The sequence below is a fragment of the Miscanthus floridulus genome, unplaced genomic scaffold (genome assembly GCF_019320115.1).
Source record: "Miscanthus floridulus cultivar M001 unplaced genomic scaffold, ASM1932011v1 fs_155_2, whole genome shotgun sequence".
NCBI classification, from domain to species: Eukaryota; Viridiplantae; Streptophyta; class Magnoliopsida; order Poales; family Poaceae; genus Miscanthus; species Miscanthus floridulus.
The window spans coordinates 10816-38489 of NW_027096288.1; the positions used below are offsets into that span (position 1 = coordinate 10816).

The 27674-nt window shown below is 45.7% G+C and overlaps 1 long non-coding RNA gene across 1 annotated transcript in view; it reads right to left on the reverse strand.

The window, feature by feature from the left end:
• Positions 1 to 2508: 2508 nt before the first annotated feature.
• LOC136530550 (uncharacterized) overlaps positions 2509 to 27674 on the reverse strand; it is a 35129-nt gene continuing 9963 nt past the window's right edge. Inside the window, exons 4-5 of the long non-coding RNA XR_010777804.1 lie at positions 12572 to 12637; positions 2509 to 2617 (exon numbers count right to left, since the gene is read on the reverse strand). This is a non-coding gene — a long non-coding RNA (uncharacterized lncRNA). The remainder of the gene's footprint in view (positions 2618 to 12571; positions 12638 to 27674) is intronic.

Here is a 27674-nt window from a genome sequence, read left to right on the forward strand (position 1 = left end):
TATTATTTTTTTGAGCATCTTATCGTCCTCAAATGAAAAACTCAAAACTTAAAAGTTGTAGATCTACAATTTTTATATAAAAATCATCTTCATCCGACGTCATATTGAAGAGTTATGATTTTTCAAAAATTCAATCTTGTCACGCCACTCAATACTGTCACGCCAACGGGAGTAGCGTAACAAGCTTTTCCACGTCTGAAACTCTGTCCAACGTGGCAAATTTTGCCGCGCCACGTGCATTGGCACGGCAACGTTATTTGATCGCGCCAACCCCACTGATGTGACCAAAATGGTCACATCTGTAGAATTTTTTTAGAGCGGTAAATATTGAATAAAAAATATTAAAAATAATAAAAAATCCCCCGTCAGGCTACAGGGTACAGTACATGAAGATTAAAAGTTTTTTAACTGTATTTATTTCCTAACGTCATACATCATCATGCGGTACGTTTTTCTAGCTAACGTGATACATGCGCGCGCGGTAGCTGGCTGGTTAGCAGCTTCGTACCGTACGTCCTGATGCGAAGACTCGCCGCGCCAGGTCCTGCTGCATGCATGTATTCGTTCCCTGTATAATAGTCAGTTCGTTAACCAGTCAACTTTTAATACTCACTTTCTCTGTATATAGCGACCGTTGTTCCTGGCATCTAGCTAGCTGACAGCCTGACCGACGCGAGTGGCCTTGATCGAACGAAGGCCAGCTAGCTATTCAACCCTAAGTCGACCTCTAGGCAGGGGCGCGAGTTTTCTTCGAGCATTAGCGTCGTTTGCTTCCACAAGGCTGATCGATTTTTCTGTGTGCGTCCATACTAGAAGCAAGACTACTCATGCAATGCAAATTTGATGCATACTAGTGATTGGCACGTGCCCATGCACGCGAGTGATGGCCACAGTTCTATCTGAGAAATGGAATAATGTCAGCAAAGAATAAATATGACAGGTTCTACCTGGTTAATGGAATAGAGGCATTTGTTCCCATTACTGGGTCTACAGTTAGCCCAACAACACGGTAACACACTAAATTAAAACAGTTGCGACATGTTCAAACACTATATATAGATTACATGATACAGAGGATGTCCAAATAATACTTATATACTCCCTCCGTTCCTTAATATAAGCCGTATAGTTTTTAACACGAATATTAACGCACGGCTTGAGGAAGTACGTGGGACCGAGGAAAAAAAAGGAAAATCACACGCACCGATTGGTTTCCCCTCATCGCTGGACCCACCCGCCTACCTTTCCCGCGAGCGACGACGCGGCATGCAGAGGGAAGCGCAGGACAGACAGTGGACTCAGCGACACCGACGAGCATCATTTTGAATGTGAGTATTTTACTCTCTCTCCCGCGCGGCATGCAGAGGGAAAAGCCTCGGCAAGTTGAAAAGCGATGGAAGTTTTTGGCTCATCCAAAAATTCCAGCAGAGGAGGGAATCACAATGGCGCCAATGATCAGAAATTTTCGTTTTGTAAACAGCGACCCTGGAGCTATAAATTCTCCCCATCGCTTTCTCACCAGTCTCCCGCTCGAGCTCGACATCTCTAATGGCTGGTCGCCGCTCCGGGTGGATCAACTGGAATGCCCTCGGCGACGAGGCAGAGGAGGATGCTGCCGAGTTGAACTACGACTACGAGTGGCTTGAACCAGGTTTTCCCACTTTGATTCATCGTTTGTGCAATAGATTCTTCATTCGTTTCGCGATCTGTGCATAATTCGGATTTGCTATCTTGACAGAGGTAGAAGTGACAGAGTCGTATGGCAACGGTGGAGAAGAAGGGGACGGCCACGCCGGACTAGGTGGTCACGGCGACGCGGGACAAGCACTTCACGGACACGGCCATGTCCTTGACGTCCGCGAAGGACTCGGTGGCCCGCTATTCGGTGGTCGCCATGGTCTTGCGAAGGACGCGGGACAAGCACTTCACGGACACGGCCATCTCTCTGAACCAATACGAGAAGTCAGTCTTCGTTCCGGGCAATTGAAGACACATCACACATGGCACCAGCTTGATCTCCTCCTTCAGCATGGGAAGCGAGGTCGCCATCTTCGTGTCCTTGTCCATTGGAAGCGAGATCACTTGCTTTGTCTTCTCCTTGGGCATGGAAGATGAGTTGCAGTTGTCCATGGAGTCTGGCGTGAAAGAGAGGGAGAGAAACAAAGCTACTGCGCGTGCCAGACTCAGATGGAATGCATATGTACATAGAAACAAAGCTACGGAGTATCAATCGTTCTGTTAAGAAAAAAAATCCTAAATCTAAGGGATTGGTTGGGGCATATGCTATATTTTGGAATTTTCTTTAGAAATCTATATGGCTTATATTAAGAAACGGAGGGAGTATATTTTATACGAGACGGTCCTACACCAGGACCCTACATGTCCAAATAGTACACAATTTTACACGAATCAGTCATATGATAGAACACCAAGGAGGTATAGTCTCTGAGATGGCACAACACAGCATAGCGCACATAGCAAAAGTCAAAGTAGCAGATGATCAGACATATAGCTCTTAAGGAAAGTGGCGTCAGCTTCTGAGGTTGCTCTGATGTTTAGCGCTACTAATGAAGTTTCCAGCTTCGATCCGACTCAAAGTTGTGGGCTGGAGAACAATCTATTTAAATCATCAAAATAAAGGTCAATGCATGTTATGTCATTGCAAGCATGGTTTAAGAACTATTTAACTCCGCCTATGTTGTCTCAACATAGCAGGTCCCGAGCTCTGGTAAAGAAGGAGGGTTGTGATAGACGTGACGAGCCAACGTTAAATCTAACCATTCTAATGGAGATGAAACCCAAAAGAAAACTATTGGGGCGTAACCACTACAAGAAATGTGTGGTTTTTTGACAGTATTTAGTATGACAATAGGTCATAATGTCATTATATCACCTAGTTTATGACATTATGTTTTAGGTACTTCGACTTTGTGACAATTGAAAGTTGTATGTCACGAAAAATGTCACACAGCCAGTCTAATTTCATCCAGTGATGATATTTGCTATGTCATAAAGGCATTTTATGTGTCATATACCATCAATATAGACAGAGTTTGTGTGTACCAAAATAATTTATTGATTTTTTCAACACTTTTGTCCATGTTAGCGTGTTCCACATCCACATGGTCGGGCGAGTCCATATACTTTTTATTTTCAATATTTTCCCAACATATTTCAGCCCATGTTGTCTATACGACCCATGTTGCCAAATGTGCCTTATTTTATATACACTTAATCACAACAAAAAATAAATAAACAAAACATGCAGCTATGAGTGTGAACCTATGACCTAACACTTACAGTAAGGTGCACTGTACCACATCCCAAAATTAGCATCGGCAGGGTTGCTAAAAATATCAAACATAGATGGACACTTGGTCCTTTAAGATTTATAGCCGGTCGCAATAAAAAATATATTCATGCGTTGTCTAATAAAACAATAAAAATTAATAGAGATATATACATTGATATGTATATTAAAAAAGGAAAAATTAAAAAGAAAACAAATTAAAAACCATGCACACGTAGCCCCGCAGAAATGCAAAAAAAAAAGTAGAGCACCCAAACCCACGAACGCTCACAACACCCTGGACTCATTAATTTTTTTTTAATTTGTTGGAAGTCCTCATTTGAAAGCCGTTCACAGCCTAGCTAGCGGAATAGGAAAAAAAACTGATGCAATAGAAGTCCACATTTGACTCATTCATTTTTTTTTCAGCCATAGCCCACTTTGTTTTTATTTTTTTGGGCACCCCAACAAAGGCCATTTTTTTCCGGCCGAAGCCCCTAGGCGGGCGCAACCCTTTTTTCGGCCGAGGCCCGCTACGTAGGCAGCCCATTTTCCGGTGAAATCCCGTTGCTTAGGTGCCCAACCAAAAAAGACAAAAAAAAATGCCACGAGCGGCGTTCGAACCTGGCGGAAATTTTAAACAAAAAACTGAAGGTATCAAGTTTCGAACCCACGTTCCCGAGGGGCGCAAGGACAAGGACGTACCACTGAGCCAACCTTGCGTTTGTGAACTGTTGGGCACTTTATGCTATATATCTGAGACACAAGGAATATGTCCCATGTATCATATTTTTGGAAAATCAACACTATATGAGATTGTACGCAAATCTTAGTATCGTCAATAGCCATAAAATAATCAGTGCCCTCAACGGCTCACTATATAAGCTCAATTAAATATTTATCTAAAAAACTTTTGCTCATAAATATACGTTGAGAAAATAGCAAACCACAGTGATAATGTACATTGTTCATAAATGGACGTAGCTTTCACATTGTTTGATATGGCATGTAGTTTAAGTTGGAATTACTTTTGGTACATAAAAGGTTGACAAAAAGTTTGGAGCGCTTACAACATCAAAACGCACGAGAGTTATGGAAACTTTGGAGTTTTAGTCATGGTTTCATGAAATGACACATTCTTTTTGTGAACCATGCATATTCCGACTATGTCGAAATGCCTTGAATTTTTTTGTGAAAGCATGTAGACCCAGATTATGGCTCCACACAAAATATTAGATTTTTTTAATCAATTTTGGTCTTTATTACATTTATTTTGTGCTAAACTCGAGAAAGTAGGTTGAACTACCCCTTCAAAATAATATAATTTGCCATGTACCTCCATAAAAAATGGTTCATTAGGCCATATTAGATTAAGTATAAAAATTTGGTACCATTTTGGATTATTTCGGAGGTAGCCTCAGTTCAACCACTAATTACTTCGTAGCGTCACGTTGAAATTCATTTAAACAGTAGAAAATGGCAAACCATCTCCGAAAAATCTGAAACATAGTGTCACATTGAAATTCCTTAACTTATGTTACGTACAAGGTTGAAAAAAAGTTTGAAGCACATACGACACTGAAATACAGGAAACTTTAGAGTTTTAGTCAGGGTTCCATGAAACGACACATCCATTTGTGAACCATGTATATTCCGACTATGTCGAAATGGTTTGAATTTTTTTTGCAAGCATGTAGACCCAAAGTATAGCGCCACACAAAATCTTAGACTTTTCTAATCGATTTTGGCAATTATTACATTTATTTTGTGCAAAACTGGAGAAAGAAGGTTGAGTTAGCCCTGTAAAATAATATAATTTTCCATATACCTCTATCAAATTTGGTTTATTGTGTCATATGAGATCAAGTATAAAAATTTGGTTCCATTTTGGCTCGTTTCGCCAATAGCCACAATTCAACCTCTAATTACTTCGTACTGTCACGTAGAAAGTGACTTAAACCTTTGAAAATAGCAAACCATTTTCAAAATGTTCAGAAATCCTAGGTGACACTACTTCTGTAGTCTAGTCAATATAAAAATTATGTTAGGGCACATAAGGTTTATGTAGACCATATTTATTAAAATTTAGACATATTTTGCACTAAAGATAAACAAAAAAATTATAGGTGTACTGCTACGCCCCTTGGGCCTTTTGTTCCAGCAAATCACGTTGTACGTGGGCCTTTCTCACTTAGCCCGCTGTCACTCGCGCTCCTGTGCTATTGGATGAAAACCAATGGTCAAGATGCATCAGGCTAGGAATAAAAGTCGAGAACCCTAACCGTTCCCTCTCATTTCTCTATTCCCCGCAGCCGCCGCACTCCCTCAGGCGCTCCTCCTCCACCCCACGCTTCAGGAGTCTGAGAACCCTAACCACCACTCACCAGTCTCCCAGTGTCTCGAGCAGCCGCCGTAGCATGCCGCCGCCGGCGGCGATCTGCATTGCGCCGACATAGATCCGGCCATGGAGGTCGTAGATCGGGCCTTCTCCAATCGCCTCCGACTTGGGGAGGCTGCAAGGCGCCATGGCCGGCCTTCGGTCGATCTCCGGCCAAGTCCCGTTGCCGGGGCCGGCCTCCTCTCCGCTCCTCGTCAAACTCAGGCCGGCGCGATGTTGCGGCCACCGTCCTCAGAGGAGTACGTGAGATCACCGCCGTGGTACGCGCCAGGCCCGGCGTGTTCTTACCCGGCAGTCCGTCGCAGGGCTTGGTGTAGCCGTTCTCGCGTGGTCCCGTGCGCAGCCTGGCGTGACCTGTGGAAATCCACTGCGGCGAAGCTCGTCCTCGAATCTGAGAGGGGGAAAAGGGGATGGAGTTCACAGAGGCATGCAAGCAACCATGCTCCTCCCCTGACTCGCCGTCTAGTGCGCCATCTCACTGAAGGTCCGCCGCCTCGCTTCCTGTTGTCCGTCGATCCGTCTGCCTGTCTATTTTTTGTGTTAACACCAGATGCTGCAGGCTTCGGCTACCGCTGCCTCTTGGATTGGGGTCCAGACCGGTGAAAACGCCTCGAGGCTGAGCCGTGGGCCGTGGCAGCGTGCTGTTCCTGTGCCTGACGTTGCTCTTTCGAGCAGCCAAACCGGAGAAGCAGCCAAGTAAGCAGGTGCTCCTGATTTCCCCAATCTCCGTGACGGCATGGCACATTTTTGTTGGAATATCCTTTTGTAATGTTGATTGGTCATCTTGCTTTCTTAAATAATATGGTACTAAATTGCAGTATGTGCTATAAGTCCATCTTGCCGTATATAACAGTACAGCTATACAAAATATTATGTTTGCTGAAGTTATTTATTTGGCACCGGGGCATAAGCCTGAATGCAACTTTGATTGGCATGTGAATAGCTAGCTTCTCTAATAGAATAACTGTGTTACCGAATAGTTAACTTTTCTGTGTGCTATTATTTAAAAAAAACTTTAGCAATCATTGATAAGTCTATGCTAATTAAAATTGTTCATTCATTCCTGTGTGAGATGTAGCAGCCCTCTTGAATGCAGTTCACAAGTTTTCTGAATGTTCATTCATACCTGTGTCACTGTGTGAGATGTAGCAGCCCTCTTAGTTCACAAGTTTTCTGAATAAAGACAGTTTTGGTTGATCGATTTTGTTTACTAACTCTGCATATGGGGTTGCACTATCAGCCGTGAATGGTTCTGAGATAATCTAAATTTTCTTTACCATATATTAGTTCTGAAAAATATTTGAGTCTGGATTTGTTTTTTTAATATGATGGGCCACATTATTACCCTAGAATGTTATAGATCTTGTCCATTATTTTATATGATATGAAACTACAATGGTGTATCCTTTACGTTGTTTTCCCATATGTTAGTGCCCTGGAGGTTGATGTTTATTGCTGCACAATTTGTTAGCTCAGATTAGCATAGCATCTGTTTCATTTATTGCTGAATAAATTTGTCCAAATATTTATATATGCAGCTAACGATCATCTCCCTATTGTAGGTTTACAAAGTGAAGTCAATGGAGCTTTGGTTCTTCTTTTAGCCCGGAAAGCAACAAAGGCCTTCATGTGTGAGGCTGACAGGCTGTGAGCTGGACTGATGGTTCATAGTATGCTACAAATGATGGAAGTTACCACGGTTGTTTATTATAGAGATTGGGGCTAATAGTTTATTGTCATTGATTTCTTACTAGTTTGTTCATTATATAATGTGATTGTTTAAGGAAATCAATGTATTTAAACTGGTTGATTTGATATGTTCATAAATTCATTTGGGTCTCTATGTGTTGTTGAATAGGCTGGGCTAATCTTTATGCTGTGTATATTGAAGTGGGCCAGAAAAATGGGTAGAAAAAATTGCGTGGGCTGTTAATCTGCCATGTGGCCTATGTGGGCTGGGCTAAAAAAATTGCGTGGGCCCATTGTTATGAACTAAAATGGGCTGAAAATATAAGTATTAAAAAGCTAAATGGGCTGAAAACTACAAAACAAGTGGGCTGTTTTTTTTTCTGGCCTGCTATAATCCTACCAACCACATGGGCCTTAACATGCCTTATTTTAGTTTTATGACATTCTTTTGTCTTGCCATGTCAGCGCCATGTCAGCTGCCTACATGGCATAGCTAAGGACTTGTGACAAAAAATCAATGTCATAACCTTGTGACATAAAATATACGAACGTCACATAATCAATTTGTGACACTGGTTTTTTGACGTTCGAATTTCCGTCAACTGGATGTCATAAATTATAAGTTGTGACATTAATTTCGTATATTTTGACATAAATAGAATGTCAAAAAACCACACATGTCTTGTAGTGAACCCTCTTAGCGACGCGCCATATCGGAACCCGGGTATGATGTTAAATGGGCAAGGGCCGGGTCGGCACCCCCTTGGTGATGCGCCGTGTCGCGATCTAGGCATGGTGTCAAGTGAGCAAGGATCGGGTCGTCGCTTCCTTAGTGGTGCGCTACATCGGCGCTCGGGTGTAGTGAAAAATGAGCAACGGTCTTCACATCTGAGTCGACGGGTGCGAAGGGTAAGGAAGCTAGTCGAACCAATTAGGATCTGTTTAGGTAGTTAAAATGTAGGGTCGCTTACAGGTAAGTTAAGAGAATTAGTTGATACCACAACTAGGAGACGTGTAAATATATTATGCGTTCAAGAGACTAAATGGAAGGGTCAGAAGGCGAAGGAGGTGGACAATACAGGTTTTAAGCTTTGGTACACAGGGACAGTCGCGAATAGAAATGGAGGAGTTTTAATTCATAAGAGCCTCAGGAATGGTGTGGTGGGAGTGAGAAGGTAAGGATATATGATTATCTTAGTCAAGCTTGTCATTGGTGATATGGTCTTGAACGTAATTAGTGCGTATGCCCCCCAAGTAGGGCTCGACGAGAGTGTTAAGAGATAGTTCTAGGAAGACTTAGATGGCCTGATTAGAGCTGTACCTAGTAGCGAGAAGTTTTTATAGGAGGAGATCTTAATGGGCATGTAGGTACTACAAGTGCAGGTTTCGAGGCAGTTCATGGAGGTTTTGGGTATGGTAGTAGGAATCAGGAGGGGGAGGAAGTTCTGGACTTTGCGGTAGCTTTTGGCCTGATGATAGCCAACACTTTCTTTAGAAAGAGAGAATCTCATCTAGTGACCTTCAATAGCGGACAACATTCTAGCCAGATTGACTTTGTCCTCGCAAGAAGAAAGGACAAACGATCATGCTTGGGTTGCAAGGTGATACCAAGGGAGTGTGTTGTTTCTCAATATAAGCTTTTGGTGGCAGACTTTCATTTTCAGGTGCATGCCCATAGGGATAAATAAGCTAAGATTGAAAGAACAAAGTGGTGGAAACTGAAATGGGAGACGTCAAAGGTATTCAGGGAAAGGGTTATCAAAGAGGGCTCTTGGAAGGAAGAAGAGGACATAAACAACATGTGGGAGAAGATGGCAACCAACATTCAAAAGGTGGCCTCAGAGATGTGTAGAGTAACCAAAGGAAGTGGAGGCGAGGCTAAAGATACTTGGTGGTGGAACGAGGAAGTCCAAAGGGCTATTAAGGAGAAGAAAGAATGCTATAGACGCTTGTACCATGATAGGAGTGTAGCCAACATAGAGAAGTACAAGGTGGCAAAGAAGACAGCAAAGCGAGCTATAAGTGTGGTAAAGGGTAGAGCGTACGAGGACCTTTACCAACATTTGAGTACGAAGGAAGAAGAGAATGACATTTATAGGATGGCTAGAGTTCGTGAGAGAAAGACAAGGGACTTCAACCAAGTTAAGTGCATTAAGGATGAAAGGGAGCATCTCTTGGTGAAGGATGATGAGATCCGACATCGATGGCAAGAGTATTTTGACAAATTGTTCAATGGTGAGAATACGGACACAACCTTTTCAGTTGGATGACTCTTTTGATGACACCAATAGGCGATTTGTGCGGAGAATTCAAGAATATGATGTCAAAGAGGCGTTGAAAAGGATGAAAGGAGGTAAGGCGATGGGACCGGATGGTATCCCAATCGAGGTGTGGAGATGCCTCGGGGACATAGCTATAGTATGGCTAACCAAGCTATTCAACCATATTTTTCGATCGAACAAGATGCCCTGACGAGTGGAGGAGAAGTATATTGGTACCGATCTACAAGAATAAAGGAGATATTCAAAGTAGTACTAATTACCTGGGAATTAAGTTGATGAGCCATACTATGAAGCTATGGGAGAGAGTTATCGAGCATCGCTTGAGAAGCAATAACGCGGGTCTCTATGAACCAATTTGGTTTCATGCCCAGAAGGTCAACCATGGAAGCCATTTTCTAAATAAGACAAGTTATGGAGCAGTATAGGGAGAAGAAGAAGGACCTACACATGGTTTTTATTGACTTGGAAAAGGCTTATGATAAAATACCAAGGAATGTTATGTGGTGGGCTTTGGACAAACATAAAATCCTAACGAAGTACGTTGGGCTCATTAAGGACATGTATAACAATGTTGTGACTAGTGTTCGAACAAGTGATGAAGACACAAATGACTTCCCGATTAGGATATGACTACATTAAGGGTCAGCTTTGAGCCCTTATCTGTTTGCCTTAGTGATGGATGAGGTCACAAGGGACATACAAAGGGGACATCCCTTGGTGTATGCTTTTTGCGGACGATGTAGTGCTAGTTGATGAAAACCGGACAGGAGTGAATCAGAAACTAGAGTTATGGCGGGAGACTTTGGAGTCCAAAGGTTTTAGATTCAGTAGAACTAAAACTAAGTATATGAGATGTGACTTTGGCACTACTACTCGAGGGAGGAAGATATTAGTTTGGAAGGTCCAGTAGTGCCTAGGAAGGATACATTTCGATATTTAGGATCAATGCTATAGAGAGACGGGGATATTGATAAAGATGTTAGCCATAGAATCAAAGTAGGGTGGATGAAGTGGCACCAAGCATCTGGTGTCCTATATGACAAAAGGGTACCACAGAAGCTAAAAGGCAAGTTGTATAGGACGACAATTAGACCTGCTATGTTGTATGGTGCAGAATGTTGGCCTACGAAAAGACGACATGTTCAGCAGATAAGTGTCTCGGAAATGCGTATGTTGCGTTGGATTTGCGGTCATACAAGAAGGGATTGAGTTCGAAACGATGATATACGTGATAGATTAGGGATAGCACCAATTGAAGAAAAGCTTGTCTAACACCGGTTAAGATGGTTTGGACATGTCTAACGGAGACCTCCAGAGACACCGGTGCATAGTGGAATCCTAAGCCTAGGATAGTAACATGAAGAGAGACAGAGGAAGACTAAGTTGACTTGGGTAGAGACAATACAAGGAGACTTGAAATGATGAAATATACTCAAAGACTTAGCCTTAGATAGGAGTGCTTGGAAAACAGCTATTCACGTGTCCGAACCTTGATTGCTTATGTTGGGTTTCAACTCTAGTCTACCCCAACTTGTTTGGGACTTAAAGGCTTTGTTGTTGTTGTTGTGAAACTGACTCTCAGTGGGGGATTTCATTTCATTCTTTCCAAAGACAAGCTGGAGCGGTTAATGTATGCAAGACATTGTGATCCAATATGCCACGTAAACTATGTGGCTGAGTAAAATTATTTTTGAACTAAATTATATCAGAACAAATGCATTCGATCTCCTGTATATACTTAACAAGGCTTCACATGTCAAGGAAGCTCCACACAAGCACCAGGTTCACACACTAAGCATTCAAACGTGTGAGATCACAAGCAGCACCTCTGCAGATTCACACTGCATGCAAGTGATAAGAAAATGGACAGACACAGCAAAGTTCCAGTTAAGGATCATAGTCTCAGGTTCTACAATAGTCTCAGGTTCAGATACAGTAGTCCCAGGTTCAGAATTGAAATTAACTAATAGAACTGAGATTAACTAAAGATGACTCATGACCAACTATTCTCCTGCACAAATGTACTCACAGGTGCATAGGTTCACACCAAAAAACTCACACATGCCAAGTAACTATTGTCCTACACAGAAGCATTGCTACAAATGGATTTTTATGCACCACTCTGCATAAAGATTCAGCTCAAAAAATGGATGGGGCAGCCTACCAACACTATTTCTCAATTAATCATCCACCCTGATGCTAGCCACAATTCAAACAGGCTCAGTAGTTTACTGCATGATTTCCTACAACCATGTAGTAGTTGGTTCAGTAATTTAAGAATACAACAAACAGGGTAGAGCAGATCTGTAAAATAGAAAAAAACAGTGCAAATTCAGTACTTTCAGTTTTTTGTTGTTTCTGCATTCTGCTCATTGATCTAAAACAGCTGAAATTTGTTTCAGTTATTTGCAAGTCTGTAAAAATTTTCAACTTGATACAAGCTGATCTAACACATATCAAAAACTTCCCTCCAATAAACATACATTCAATCTCACAAGATTTGGGGATTTCTATCTTACTCATACTGTCATACAGGAAAAGACATGCTGTAAGCATCAACAAATGGACATGTAAACAGAAAAGACAGTTTAATTTTGCACTTTAATTTGGGGATTAATCTCGCACTTTAATTTTGCAAACAGAAAATACATGTTGTAAGCATCACCAAATGGATTAGTATTGTTTCACATGTATGACGTATATGAATCTGCAGCCATGACAGTTTGAAGACAAGGAGATGAAAATCATCATGGAGCAAATAAGAATTAGGCACCATCAGTAACACATGATACAACCAAGGTAATAAGCAAGGGCTAGCATATATATGGCTAAACATATATCAGGGTCAGTTTAATTTAAAAAGAAAAAAGGCAAAAGGGGAGGGATTGCATTTGTGCAGAAGCTTAAACAAACCTGGAAGATAGAAAAGTCCTTTGCTCCCCCAGGTGTTTCATCTGCACAAGGCCTGTGCACATTGAGCTGTAGAAACAAATCATTAAATCCATTGCAATAATAGAGAAAGTAAACCCATGGTAACTAAGTGACATGAATAAGGACATCAATAATATATAGTTCTGAAGCCAAGCTAAGAACAAAAATAATGATTAAAATATTAAGTCCAACATAATATTTGCGTGCGACCATGCACGGGTGATAACTTTGCGGTTTTATTTGCCAAATGGAACCTTGAGTGTAAAAAATATTTGACATAAAACAATTCAAATGCACACCACGCCACGGTTATGGAATCTGGTACCTTCGATAGTTGGGATACCCATGTTCCAAGTATGATAGCTATAACTCTATCTTTGTTAATAGCTGAGAAAACAGAGCCAGATGGTAAGGTTGCTAAGCAAGCATTCCAGATGAAGTCTCAGACTTGGACAAATAAAAAATACATATTTTCAAAAGTGAAGGTGTCAAGCGCCTTAGCGCTCAGCGACGGCGGGCCGCGACTACGTAGTTCGTAGTCGCGCTCCAGTCCTAACCGCGAGGTTATACCCCTCTGCTGGTGGCTTAATGAGAGTAGAGGTAGTAGATTAGATGATAACTGATTATTCCTTTATTGTTTGGAGTCCCCTAGAATATATAAGCCAACCGGCTAACAAACTTGGAAACAAACGATCCTATTTTTAAGGCCTAATCTTCTCCTAGCCACTGGGTCCGGCCCTGCCATCTTCATCCGAGGAGATCGCGGCCCTTGCCGCGTCAAGCGCTGCAGCCTGCTCTGCTGCCCTGCGGATGTCTCGCGCCCTACACTGCCTTGCAAACGTCCGGCCCCACATGACATCTCTCCCCTCCTCGAGAAGCAGCTCGTCCTTGAGCTGGAAGCTTGGAAATTGCTCGTGGAACTTGTCGAGGTATTCCTAGGTCGCCGACTCCGGAGGTTCGCCACGCCAGTGGACGAGCAGCTGGCGAACGCTGCGCGCCAAGCGAGCCCGCTCAACCCAAGCCAGCTCTGGAATGACCACGCCATGGTGGATGTGTGGCAGTGCAGGTGGAGTGACCACGCCGGCTTGGGAGGCCGTATCGTATTGTGGATTATTTACTGCTGGCTGGTTTGGTGTGAGAGAAAAACACTGTTCCTGGCTGGAAATTTACGATCGTTTACGAGCAAGCGAACAGGCTCACGCCCATGCACGCGAGTGATGGCCGCAGTTCTATCTGAGAAATGGAATAATGTCGGCAAAGAATAAATATGACAGGTTCTACCTGGTTAATGGAATAGAGTCATTTGTTCCCATTACTGGGTCCACAGTTAGCCCAACAACACGGTAACACGCACACTGAATAGAAGGCTTAACTTCTAAAACAGTTGCGACATGTTCACACACTATATATAGATTACATGATACAGAGGATGTCCAAATAATACTTATATATATCTTATATGAGACGGTCCTACACCAGGACCCTAGATGTCCAAATAGTACACAATTTTACACGAATCAGTCATATGATAGAACACCAAGGAGGTATAGTCTCTGAGATGGCACAACACAGCATAACGCACATAGCAAAAGTCAAAGTAGCAGATGATCAGACATATAGCTCTTAAGGAAAGTGGCATCAGCTTCTGAGGTTGCTCTAATGTTTAGCGCTACTAATGAAGTTTCCAGCTTCGATCCGACTCAAAGTTGTGGGCTGGAGAACAATCTATTTAAATCATCAAAATAAAGGTCAATGCATGTTATGTCATTGCAAGCATGGTTTAAGAACTATTTAACTCCGCCTATGTTGTCTCAACATAGCAGGTCCCGAGCTCTGGTAAAGGAGGAGGGTTGTGATAGACGTGACGAGCCAACGTTAAATCTAACCATTCTAATAGAGATAAAACCCGAAAGAAAACCATTGGGGCGTAACCCTCTTAGCGACGCACCATATCGGAACCCGGGTATGATGTTAAATGGGCAAGGGCCGGGTCGGCACCCCCTTGGTGATGCGCCATGTCGCGATCTGGGCATGGTGTCAAGTGAGCAAGTATCTGGTCGTCGCTTCCTTAGTGGCGCGCTACATCGGCGCTCGGGTGTAGTGAAAAATGAGCAACGGTCTTGACATCTGAGTCGACGGGTGCGAAGGGTAAGGAAGCTAGTCGAACCAATTAGGATCCGTTTAGGTAGTTAAAATGTAGGGTCGCTTACAGGTAAGTTAAGAGAATTAGTTGATACCGCGACTAGGAGACGTGTAAATATATTATGCGTTCAAGAGACTAAATGGAAGGGTCAGAAGGCGAAGGAGGTGGACAATACAGGTTTTAAGCTTTGGTACACAGGGACAGTCGCGAATAGAAATGGAGGAGTTTTAATTCATAAGAGCCTCAGGAATGGTGTGGTGGGAGTGAGAAGGTAAGGAGATATGATTATCTTAGTCAAGCTTGTCGTTGGTGATATGGTCTTGAACGTAATTAGTGCGTATGCCCCCCAAGTATGGCTCGACGAGAGTGTTAAGAGATAGTTCTAGGAAGACTTAGATGGCCTGATTAGAGCTGTACCTAGTAGCGAGAAGTTTTTTATAGGAGGAGATCTTAATGGGCATGTAGGTACTACAAGTGCAGGTTTTGAGGTAGTTCATGGAGGTTTTGGGTATGGTAGTAGGAATCAGGAGAGGGTGGAAGTTCTGGACTTTGTGGTAGCTTTTGGCCTGATGATAGCCAACACTTTCTTTAGAAAGAGAGAATCTCATCTAGTGACCTTCAATAGCGGACAACATTCTAGCCAGATTGACTTTGTCCTCGCAAGAAGAAAGGACAAACGATCATGCTTGGGTTGCAAGGTGATACCAAGGGAGTGTGTTGTTTCTCAATATAAGCTTTTGGTGGCAGACTTTCATTTTCAGGTGTGTGCCTGTAGGGATAAACAAGCTAAGATTGAAAGAACAAAGTGGTGGAAACTGAAGTGGGAGACGTCAGAGGTATTTAGGGAAAGGGTTATCAAAGATGGATCTTGGAAGGAAGAAGAGGACATAAATAACATGTGGGAGAAGATGGCAACCAACATTCAAAAGGTGGCCTCAGAGATGTGTAGAGTAACCAAAGGAAGTGGAGGCGAGGCTAAAGATACTTGATGGTGGAATGAGGAAGTCCAAAGGGCTATTAAGGAGAAGAAAGAATGCTATAGACGCTTGTACCATGACAGGAGTGTAGCCAACATAGAGAAGTACAAGGTGGCCAAGAAGACAGCAAAGCGAGCTATAAGTGTGGTAAAGGGTAGAGCGTACGAGGACCTTTACCAACATTTGAGTACGAAGGAAGAAGAGAATGACATTTATAGGATGGCTAGAGTTCGTGAGAGAAAGACAAGGGACTTCAACCAAGTTAAGTGCATTAAGGATAAAAGGGAGCATCTCTTGGTGAAGGATGATGAGATCCGACATCGATGGCAAGAGTATTTTGACAAATTGTTCAATGGTGAGAATACGGACACAACCTTTCAGTTGGATGACTCTTTTGATGACACCAATAGGTGATTTGTGCGGAGAATCCAAGAATATGATGTCAAAGAGGCGTTGAAAAGGATGAAAGGAGGTAAGGCGATGGGACCGGATAGTATCCCAATCGTGGTGTGGAGATGCCTCGGGGACATAGCTATAGTATGGCTAACCAAGCTTGTCGACGAAATATGGTCGGCAGTCTACCTAGGGGTATGCCCAAGGTAGTAGATTATCGGCAGACAGATGCGCAAGCTACAAACAAGATGGTGACGCAAGACAGACACATGATTTTATCCAGGTTCGGTTGCCGTAAAGGCGTAATACCTACGTCATGCGTCTGATTGTATTGCTGTATGTCAATAAGAGATGTTTTTTAGAGGGGTTCCCTACCCGCCTTATATAGTCTGGGGGCAGGGTTACAGATCTGAAAACTAATCCTAGCTAGTTACAATTGCCATAGTTGGCCGGATAAGGATTCCTATTCTAACCGACTAGGATCTTGCTTGACCTCCAAATCTACCTTGATTCTTTGCGTGGGATTCCAAACAGATTGGCCGGGCCGCGCGTCGTCTTCCAGTGGGCCAGAACCCTAGATCCAGGCCGGCCCAAGCCTAGCCATAAGGGTATAGGGGTTAATACCCCCACAGCTAGTCCCCGAGCACCATGTATTATGCTGCGACACGCCGTTCGGTCTCCTTCAACTAATGTGATCCATCGTCATGTCATCTCCAACTGGTTGAAATATTGACCAATCGAATATGCCAACATTCTAGTCAGAACAGAAAGCAGTGGACCACGATTATAGCGAAAGATTCTGGTTGTCCGAAGAATGCATGGTGCCCTAAAAGAAAAAAGAAAAAGATTTCTTTCCTTATCAAGTGTGCCCACTTGTATTTTTGAAAAGAAATGTAAGTGACCCTTGGACAAAAATAGTTCTGGCGAACAGTCATAGCGTAGGGGTCGATAAAATAAACACATTCACCACAAGGTGAAGTGTGCCCACTTAGTCCCTGAGCTTGGTAGTAGGTGACGTAGGCACGTGGTGCCAGGGTCTAACAAGAATTCCCAGTTTCATTGAGAATCCAATTGTTGTACATGCAATACAAGATGCACCGGCAGGTGCATCATACCGATGTAGTCCCTGAGTTTGCTGGAAGGCGAGGTATGAGCCTTGTAGCAAGGTCTAAATAAATGCCTATCAACTGTATGTGAGTATAAATCACATGTAGCCGAGGAGAATGGTCTCCAAGCAATGTTCAGAGAGTGGTCGGGGCAGTCCCTGAGCACAAGAGTGGTCTGGACAGTCCCCGAGCATGAGAGTGGTCTGAGCAGTCCCTGAGCATGGCAGTGGTCTGGACAGTCCCCGAGCACGGTAGTGGTCTGGACAGTCCCCGAGCACGGTAGTGGTCTTGACAGTCCCCGAGCACGGTAGTGGTCTTGACAGTCCCCGAGCATGGTAGTGGTCTGGACAGTCCCTGAGCACGGTAGTGGTCTGGGCAGTCCCTGAGCATGAGAGGTGTGGCGAAGAAACAAATGCCACTTGTACTATTTTTTGTGTATTTATTCATCTACTTGCTCTGTCAAGTCCAATCTGACACGTCTGGTCAAAAAAGTAGACGTGTATAGCACGTCATATTGCCCTCTTGTCCTTTCAAGCAAACAGTTACGTGGCACCTGTAAGTAGGTGCATCAGCGTGGGCCCTCTCACACTGGTAATGAAGAAGCGCATACACTGATAACGAAGAGGCGCATATATTGGCATAGATCTCGAGGCTGTGAAAACAACCATCTGCGGCGCATGCGCACGTCTCCCAAGAATCCCAGGCAGACGAAATAGCAGAACTCTTGGTTAAATACAGTATAGAATTGGTAAGTTACTTTTTACTGAACCCCATTACCATTTGCCGCTGCATCCTTCTTCTTCCTCTTGCCAACCCTAAAACATCCGAAATCACCACCAACCAATCCTCCACCGTATCCCCGTTCATCAGCAAGGCCGGATTCATGGCGAAAAGTGACGCCTAGAAGAAAGCAGGAGTCATGGCGAAGGAGTGGTGGAAATCAAGAAGCAATGAGCAGACCATCGAAGATCTCGTCATCATGGGAGTACTCCACAACAAGGAACTCACAGGATGGCGTGCGTCGGGGGGCGAGGGGTACCCCGATCCACAGCCAGGTGAGATTGTGGTTTTCAAAGACTTCTTCAAGCGGGGTTTTGGGGTTCCAGTGCACCCTTTCCTTCAGGGGCTCTGTCTGTACTACGAGATTGGGATTTCCAATCTGCATCCCAACTCGATTCTCCTTGTCTCCACCTTCATTCATCTTTGCGAAGCGTATGGCGGCTTCCAGCCCCATTTTGACTTCTTTCGCCATCTTTTTTGTCTGTGGAAGAAAGGAAGCGACGGCTCGAAGATAGCCGGAGGTGTATACCTCAACCTCTATGACGGGATGAAGGCCCAGTACCTGCACTGCCCTTGGAACACGTCGCTTGATGACTGGTACAAGAAATGGTTCTACATCCGCGAAGAGCTGAACACGATCACACTGTGCGACATGGGGTTCATTCTAGAGAAGAGGACAAGCTGGTCAGAGAAGCCTGAGCACCTAGAACAGATTTCGGAAATACTTGGAATGATCCCATGGAAGAAACTGGATGGTCCAAGCGTGGTCGAGAGCTTCATCAGCCGACGGATCCAGCCCTGCCAGAGGAGGGTACATCCTAGCTACGAGTACCAAGGTAGCGCAGACCCGACGAGGACGAGGCAGGAGGCGCTTGACAAGATCGAAGTCAGGGCCAGAATTGGAGAGCTATTTAACTTAGCTGATCCAAATTATGTCAGATTGAGCGACATCGAGCACGCTTTCAAGCTCACCCGACCTCCCTCAAAGGTAACTCATCTTGCCTTGTACCCGTAGTCTTATATTGTAATAGGAACTTACTGTGTTATCTCCTTTTTGTTTCCCAGATTAATGGTCAGGATAGAGCAATAGTGTTCGTGTTGTGCCACCACCTGGTGTAGATTGGGCGCAAGTTGCCGACCCAACCGCCTAGACTAGCGCCGGGATCGAAGACGTCGACTGGGCCGTGCTCGGAGTTGGAGAGGAGGCAGCGGCCAAAGCTGCTGGTAAGCGGCCGGTGGCCAGCAAGCGTCGTCAGGTGATCTTTACTCTGTCGAATGATGACACAGAGGAGGGAGAGGATGCAGACATCTTTCGACTCGTCCCTCGAAAGAGGAGGAGGCAACTGGAGTCGACAGAGGGTGGCTCATCCATGCCGATGGGACCCACATCGCCGACCACGGCAGCACGAAGGACAAGCGGCGGAGGGGTCGAGCACCAAGCCCCATCATTGGTGCTGGATGTAGAGGGAGACTAGATGTCGCCCGCACAGCACGTGGAGCAAGCACAACCGAAGAGACGTGCCTTTGCCACATCATTCCGCGCTTCCAATATGTAAGTATTTGTAACTTTTGATGTAAGCTTGCAATTTGTATTGATTATGGTTGCCTTCTTTACTTATCCTGGATGTACTAGGTCGGCGTCCACCAAAAATCCAAACCAACTAGCCGGGAGTGGCGTGGCTCCACCAGCAATTTTAGAGAAGACTGCCCAGCAGCCGGCCATGAAGGAACCCATAGTAGAAAGTCCATCGGAGCCTCAGAACACAAGCAGTTAGACAATAGTCCTCGAGCAGGGGGTCAAGGGAAGAGCTGAGCCAAGCATAAATGCTCCGAGCACTAACCCTGCTGAGGGCAACACATCAGCACCAAGGGTAATGGAACGGACCAAGGAGCAGCAGCCGGAGGTGATAGAACAGAGCACGTTTGTCGATGTTACAGCCCGTGGGAAGGCCATAGTAGTCGCAGAGGCTGCTAACTCTAGACCAGCACCGCTACCCAAAGAAGAGGCCGAAGAGGACGAAGTAGAGGAGGTCCTGGGCCGTCCACAGGACAAGCGACAACATGTATATGTGTCGCGCTGGTGGAACAACCAATGGGTTGTTCATGAGGAAATCCCAGAGGTCGAAGAAACCATGAAAGTTGAAAGAGCGGCGAAACAACTGGTGATGGAAGTCCAGGTATGCTTTGCTTCACCACCTGATCTTGCTATCTAGTCAAACTTTCTTACTTAGCTTTTTGCATGTAGTACTTAATGAAGACCGTGAGGTACCATAAGAAATGCTTTGACCAGATCGAGGGGATCACTGCAAGCAATAAAGAGCTAACGGCGGAAGTGGAATGCTTGCGCCACCAACTTGAAGCCACCAACCACGAGAGGATGGAGCAAGAGTCTCAAAACCAGAACCTGGTCATCCAGCTTAGTAACAAAGAGCAGGAAAGAATAAGTAAGTAGTCACTTTTATCACAATGAGTGCATGACAAGTGTTGTTGTGTTGTTGGTAGTAACAGCTGTAGTGTAGGCTTAGAAGCTGAAGTAGTCCATCTCCGAGAGGAGAATAGTCATGCGGTCGTAGAGTGTGATCGCCTGAAGGAGGACAACAAAAAACTGGCGCATGACCAGTCACAGCTCCGGGACCACACGACCAAGATGAAAGAGGAACTGAAAAGTAAGTTTTCCAGACCCTTTTGCCACTTTTGTTGCCCGCCTTATCTTGTTGTGGTATGACATTTTAATGGCTTGTGCGGTTTGTAGTTTTAAAAGTCAATGCCAAGAAACATCTGGAAGCCATGATAAAAGACCATGACAGCTGGAAGGCGCAGTGCCAAGAGATCACCAAGGATCGGGACACATGGAAAAACCGGTGCCAGGAAGTGGCAACGGGCATTTTGCCGGTCCTCACCCTTATCGATCCAGCGCTTACAGAAGGCGTGCCAAGGACGCCACAACTTGGACTAGTCGATAGATGCCGAAAGGCATGGGGATGGTTCTAGGAGTTCATGAAGGAGGCGGGTGAGTACACAGGCGCACATGGGCTAAGCATGGTGCGTGCTCACTACCCCTTGATCAATCTCAAGCGCCTAGAGGCTGGATACCCAAAGGAGGTAGATCCAGACAAGGCTGAGGAGCTTCGGATGACCCAGCTAGACTTGTCGGTAAAAATAATTGGCAACATTAACCTGTGTGGAGGCGGGACAGCACCTATACAGGGTACGCCATCAACAAGTCAGCTGGAAGCGCCATCAGTTTTAAGCCAACCGGCGAAGCCTGCGGTCTCGACCAGCCAGGCATTAGCGGGGCCATCTTCTTTAACTCAACTAGTACAAGAGTCCCCCAGACTCGAGCACGATGTCAGGACCAGCGAGCAGCAGGTGTCGCATCCCCCGACCAGCCAGTAGGGTAGGCTATAGCTGTAGAAGAAGATGTAGTTGTGTTATTGTAAACTTAGACCTTTTCAGGCAAGCTTGTAATAACGTAACTATATATCAGTATAAGCTTGTTTGTTTTGTAGAAAACGTATTTAAGCTTGGATCTCATGTTGGTGTAACTAAGTGAGAACATGTTAGCGTTCTGTTTAGTTGTACCAGTTTAGTCGACACGTCATCCTGGCAGATTTGTATGGCCCTAGTTTTTCCTGTGGTCAGGGTGTGAGGTGCGTAACCTGTGCACACATAGACGCGCGCAAAGTCAAACTAGAGGGGACCTGCCAATCACCCGTAGCGTAGAGAGCAGATCCCATGCACGCATTGGGAGGAGAAGGAGACAGGGCCTGCTCCGAAAACCCGGAAAGGAATGGTGGTCGGTTTTGACTAGTTGAGTTAGAATAACAATGGCCTTCGAAGTGACACATTTGAGTGGTCGGAGAAATCATAATAGCTTTATTGAATTAAATCAAAAGTACAAGAGGAGTACATATCTTAGTAGTTAAGCATAGAAACGCCTAAGCTTGTCGATGTGCCATGAATTGGGTACATCTGTATCGTCCAGGTGAGCTAACCTGTAAGACGTTGGTCATGTAACCTCCTTGATCATGAAGGGCCCTTCCCATGGAGTTGCAAGTTTGTGGACACTAGCCTGATTTGTCTTCCACTTCAGGACCAGGTCCCCAACCACGAAGAACTGCTCCTTAACGTTCTTGTTGTAGTACCTGCGCAAAATAGCAAGGTATTTGGTTGTACATACGCAAGAATCGAACCGCTTCTCTTCTACACTATTCACTTCTAGCTCCCGCACTTCATTGGCCTTGTCTTCGTCGAAGTTCTCCACCCGTGCTGATCTGAAGGCTATATCTGCTGGGAGCACTGCCTCGGCGCTGTAAACCATAAAGTATGGTGATACGCCAGTATTGCGACTAGGCTAGGTCCTGAGGCCCCAGACCATGGCTGGTAACTCTTTGAGCCATCTTCTGGGAGCTTTGTCGTTTTCTCTGTACATCCTCTTGTTAAGTGCATCCAAGATCATACCATTTGCCCACTCGACCTATCCATTAGCTCTAGGGTGCACCACCGAGACGTATTTTACCACTATGCTCCTTTCATCATAGAAGTCCCAAAAAGTGTTCCCAGTGAACTGAGTACCCAGATCAGTGATGATGCTGTTGGGTATGCCGAAACGGTGGATGACCTGGTCGATGAACGTGACAGCCTTTTCTGAAGATGCCTGTACCAGAGGCATGTACTCTATCCACTTAGAAAATTTATCGATCAGCACAAAGACACATGTAAATTTCCCAGGAGCCGGCTTGAAGGGCCCGATCATATCTAGTCCCCAGCATGCGAAGGGCCAAGAGGCTGGTATTGTCTGAATCTCATGTGCTGGTACGTGGATTCTCTTGGTGAAGAACTGACAACCCTCACAATGGCGGACTAGCTTCTCTACATCGGCTATGGATGACGACCAATAGAACCCTACTCGGAAAGCCTTGCCAACCAGCGTTCTCGAGGCCGCGTGGTTGCCGTAGGAGCCAGAGTGAATTTGGTCTAGGAGATGTTCGCCATCCTCCTAGGTTATACACTTCATCAAGATTTCCTCCTTTGTGTTCTTGCACCACAATTTGCCATCGACGAGCAGATACTGCTTACTGCAATGCATCAGGCGTTCGTTTTCTGTCTGATCGGTGTAACTGCTACCATCTGTCAGATACTTGATGAAAGGTACTCTCTAGTCAAGCTTCTTAGTGGTTGGAGGTGGTTCGATGGTGTTTGACGATGGAACCGTAGCCACCAAAAGCTGGTCTGGAGGCTTGTCGACCACATGATCTTCTTCTTTGATGGAAGGCGTGAGCAGGTCTTGAACAAATACGCCATGTGGGACTTTAGCCCACGATGATCCTAACTTTGACAGTGCATCTGCTGCTTGATTTTTGTCCTGGACCACATGTGTGTACTCGATGCCATAGAACTTGCCTTCCAGCTTTTTGATTGATTTGCAGTATGCATCCGTCTTTTCGCTGGTCGTGCCCCAATCCTTGTTGAGTTGGTTGATGACCAGAGCCGAGTCTTCGTAGACATAGAGATGTTTGACACTGAGCTCGACCGCAATGCGCAAACCATGTAGGCATGCTTCGTACTCGGCGGCGTTATTAGATGCTAGGAAATAAATCCTGAGGACGTACCAGAGCTGCTCCTTGGATGGAGACACGAAAAGGACTCCTGCTCCTGCACTGTCAATGTTGAGAGAGCCGTCGAAGTACATCTTCCAATACTCATCGGGCCCCTGAGAGGCAGGTGTGCTTAAGTCTGTCCACTCGACGATGAAATCGACAAGTGCCTGAGACTTGACTGTAGTACGGCTTGCAAATTCCAAGGAGAAAGGGCATAGCTCCATTGCCCATTTGACGATGCGCCTGTTCGCATCCTTGTTACGAATGATGTCTCCCAGAGGGTACTCGGTCACGACCACCACATGATATCCGTCGAAGTAATGTTTCAACTTTCGGGATGTTATCAGTATGGCGTAGATCAATTTTTGAACCTATGGGTACCTGGTCTTGGATTCATTGAGTACCTCACTGATGAAATAGATTGGTCGCTGTACCTTGTAGACATGGTCGGGCTCGTCGCGCTCGACCACCATGGCAGTGGAGACCACCCGATTAGTTGCCGCAATGTAAAGCAGGAGGGTTTTGTCTTCTCTGGGAGCAGTGAGGACCAGAGGTGATGTAAGGAACTGCTTCAGCTATGTAAAAGCAGTGTCTGCCTCCTCCGACCACTCAAACTTCTCGGTTGCTTTGAGCAGCTTGAAAAACGGCAGTCCCTTTTCGCCTAATCTTGATATAAAATGGCTGAGGGCAGCCATGCATCCGGTGAGCTTCTGAACATCCTTCACCTTTTTAGGTGGCTTCATGTCCAAGACAGCTTTGACCTTCTCTGGGTTAGGGCGTATGCCGTCGTGACTGACGACGTTGCCAAGCAGTATACCAGAAGGAACACCAAAGATGCACTTCTTTGGGTTTAATTTCCATTGGAATGTGTTAAGGGCTGTAAAGGTACGTTGGAGGTCGTCGACAAGGGTGTACGCTTCCTTGGTTTTAACAACTACGTCATCAACATAAGCCTCGACGAGGTTGTCTTTTATCTCGTCGTTGAGGCAGGCCTGTATGGCGCGTTGGTAGGTAGCCCCGGCATTCTTGAGCCCGAACGACATCGTCGTGTAGCAGTAAGCGCCGAAGGGCATGATGAAGGATGTCTTGATCTGGTCGTCCTTTTTGAGAGCGATCTAGTGATAACCAGAGTAGCAATCGAGAAAGGACAGCAACTCGCAACCGGCAGTTGAATCTATGACCTCGTCTATGCGAGGTAAGCCGAAGGGGGTCCTTAGGGTAGTGTTTGTTAAGATCAGTGTAATCAACGCACATTCTCCATTCATTATTCTTTTTGCGTACAAGAACCAGGTTGGCTAACCACTCCGGATGATACACTTCTTTGATAAATCCGGCTGCCAAAAGCCATGTAACTTCTACCCTAATAGCCTCCTTTTTGTCATGAGCGAACCGTCGTAGCTTCTGCTTGATAGGTTTGGCCTTGCCGTCGACATTTAAGGAGTGCTCGATCAAGTTTCGAGGTACACTGGGCATGTCGGCAGGTTTCCATGCGAACACACTCACATTGCTCCTCAAGAACCTAACAAGCGCGTCTTCCTATTTAGGATCCAGGTTGACCCCGATAAGGGCCATTTTGCTGGGATTGCCGTCGACCAGCTGGATCGCCTTGTACTCTTTAGACTTGATGTTCTTGCGTGGAGCCTCGAGCTCTGGGATCTCTAGGTGGTCGACTGAGGTCTTCTTGGCATCGAGCATGGTCTCAGCCATGCGAATAGAGAGGTCGTGAGCCTCTGCTATTTTGAAGCTATCGTCCTCGCAGGTATAAGCTGCGTATATGTTGCCCCTGAGAGTTAGAACCCCTTTTTCTGTAGGCATCTTGAGCACCAAATACCTGTAGTGAGGTATGGCCATGAATTTGGTGAGCGATGGTCGACCAAGGATAGCATGGTAGGTGCCATCGAAGTCAGCGACCACGAAGTTGACGTAGTCAGTGCGGAAGTGGTCCGGGGTACCAAACTGCACAGGTAGCATGATCTGTCCGAGAGGTGTAGAGCTCTGTCCGGGGAGGATGCCCTAGAACTGTGCCTCGTATGGCTTGAGATCCACCTAGGTTATTTTCAGGGCTGGCAGACTGTTAAACAGTATATCGATGGAACTGCCGCCGTCAATCAGCACTCTATCGAATGGAACCTTATTGATACAAGGATCGAGGACCAGGGGAAAACATCCTGGCTCAGGTATTGCAGCCCATTGGTCTTTTTTGCTGAAGGAGATCTCATGGTGAGACCAAGGAGGGAGCCGTAGATCGACGATGAGGTTGTCGATGTTGGCCATGTTCAAGTAGGCGCGGGCGAACATCTTGCGTTCTCATCTAGTCTCGATGGACACTTTGCCTCCAATGATGGTGTGGACACGATCAGTTGGCTTGACGTACTTGTGACGGGGATCTACGTCTTCATCATCGTTGTCCTCGTTGCGCTGTTCCCCTGCGTCGTTAGGCTTGTCGGACGTATCCGGAGCCTGTTGACGCGTGTAGATAGACTTGAGAACGCGGCAATTCTCCATGGTATGGTTTGACTTGGGGTGGAGCTGGCAGGGTCCTTTCAATGCTTTGGCATAGTCTTCTTCGTAGTTGCAACGTCCGCCACCTTTCTTAATGGTGTTGACCTCGCCGTCGTCTTCCCGAGCACGCTTGCCCCTGTAATCGTCACGGTGATTACGCCGCTGATTACGCTGGTCGCGGTGGTCACGGGGGTCGTTGCGCTGGTTGCGGTGATCAAAGTTGTCGTTCCGACCATGGTTGCCGTGGTAGTCGTTGCGGTGTGGAGGGTGGTCGAAGCGTGGAACCCTTGCTGCTTCTTCGATGATTATCTTTTTAGCATTGTCGGCATCCACATATTTCTTGGCAGTAGCCAGGAGCGCTGTGACTGATTCAGGTCTCTTGCGGAGGAGCTTGTCCCGTAGGGCATCATGGAAGCGGAGACCAGTGATGAAAGCCTCAATTGCCTCATTGTCGGAGATTGACGGGACCTTGATGCACATCTTCGAGAAACACCGGACGTACTCGCGTAGTGGCTCATCTTTCCGATCTCGAATCCACTGTAGATCATATTTGTTGCCGGGTTGCTCACAAGTAGCAATGAAGTTGTCGATGAAAGCTTGCTTGAGCTCTTGCCAAGAATCAAAGTAGTTCGCCGGCAAGCTGACCAGCCATTGGTGGCCTGCATGGCCGACAGCAACTGGGAAATAGTTAGACATGACGTGCTCGTTAGCCATGGCTGATCTGCATGCGGTTTCGTAGAGCATGACCCATAATTCGGGGTTCTCCATGCCGTCGTACTTCTAAAGTTTTTCGAGCTTGAAGTTCTTGGGCCATATGACTTGGTGAAGGTGCGGAGTAAACTGCTTCAAACCCAGAGGGCCGTGGGCAGTATCATATTCCATACGGCGATAGCTTTCATGGGATGCATGATCGTTGGCTCTTTGGTTGATGCGATCGCGCAGATTGCGTTCTCTGAGGTAATGGCGGAGATCATTATTGCCATCACGGTGATCTCAGTTGCCACCCTGATTAACCCTGCGACTGTGGTTATCGCGGTGATTATCACGGTTGTCCCAGCGGTTGTCGTCCCAGAAGTCGCGGCGGTTGTCATCCCGACGGCGGTTGTCGTCCCGACCACCATCATGGCCACCGTTTCCGCCTTGACGGTTGTCTGATGGGTCATTGTTGTGCGAGCCACGTTGGTTGGGTGGCTGTGAGCGACTTGAGTACTGGTGGCTGTGGCTTGATTCGACTGAGATGGATGGAGCCTGGGCTTGATTTACAATCTCTATGGTCTGGGCCATAGCAGCCATCAGGTAAGCTTGTATATCATCACGAACTGCCTGTGTTTCTGGGGTGTTGGGTAGTCGTTGCATTGTCGCCATAGCAACAACTACATTGGCGCTTGGAGTCCTAAAGACCTGCTTGTCCCCCACCCTGTCAAAGGCATTGTTAAGATCGCGTATCTGGACCCTTATGCGTCAGGCCTCCTCTTCTGCCCCAGCTTTGATTTGTCGGCGATTAAACCGGTCAATATTGCGTGCTTCGCGTGCTAGCCTTTCTTGTTCTGTCTCACCGACTGCTGGTGGTTTGTCATTACTGAC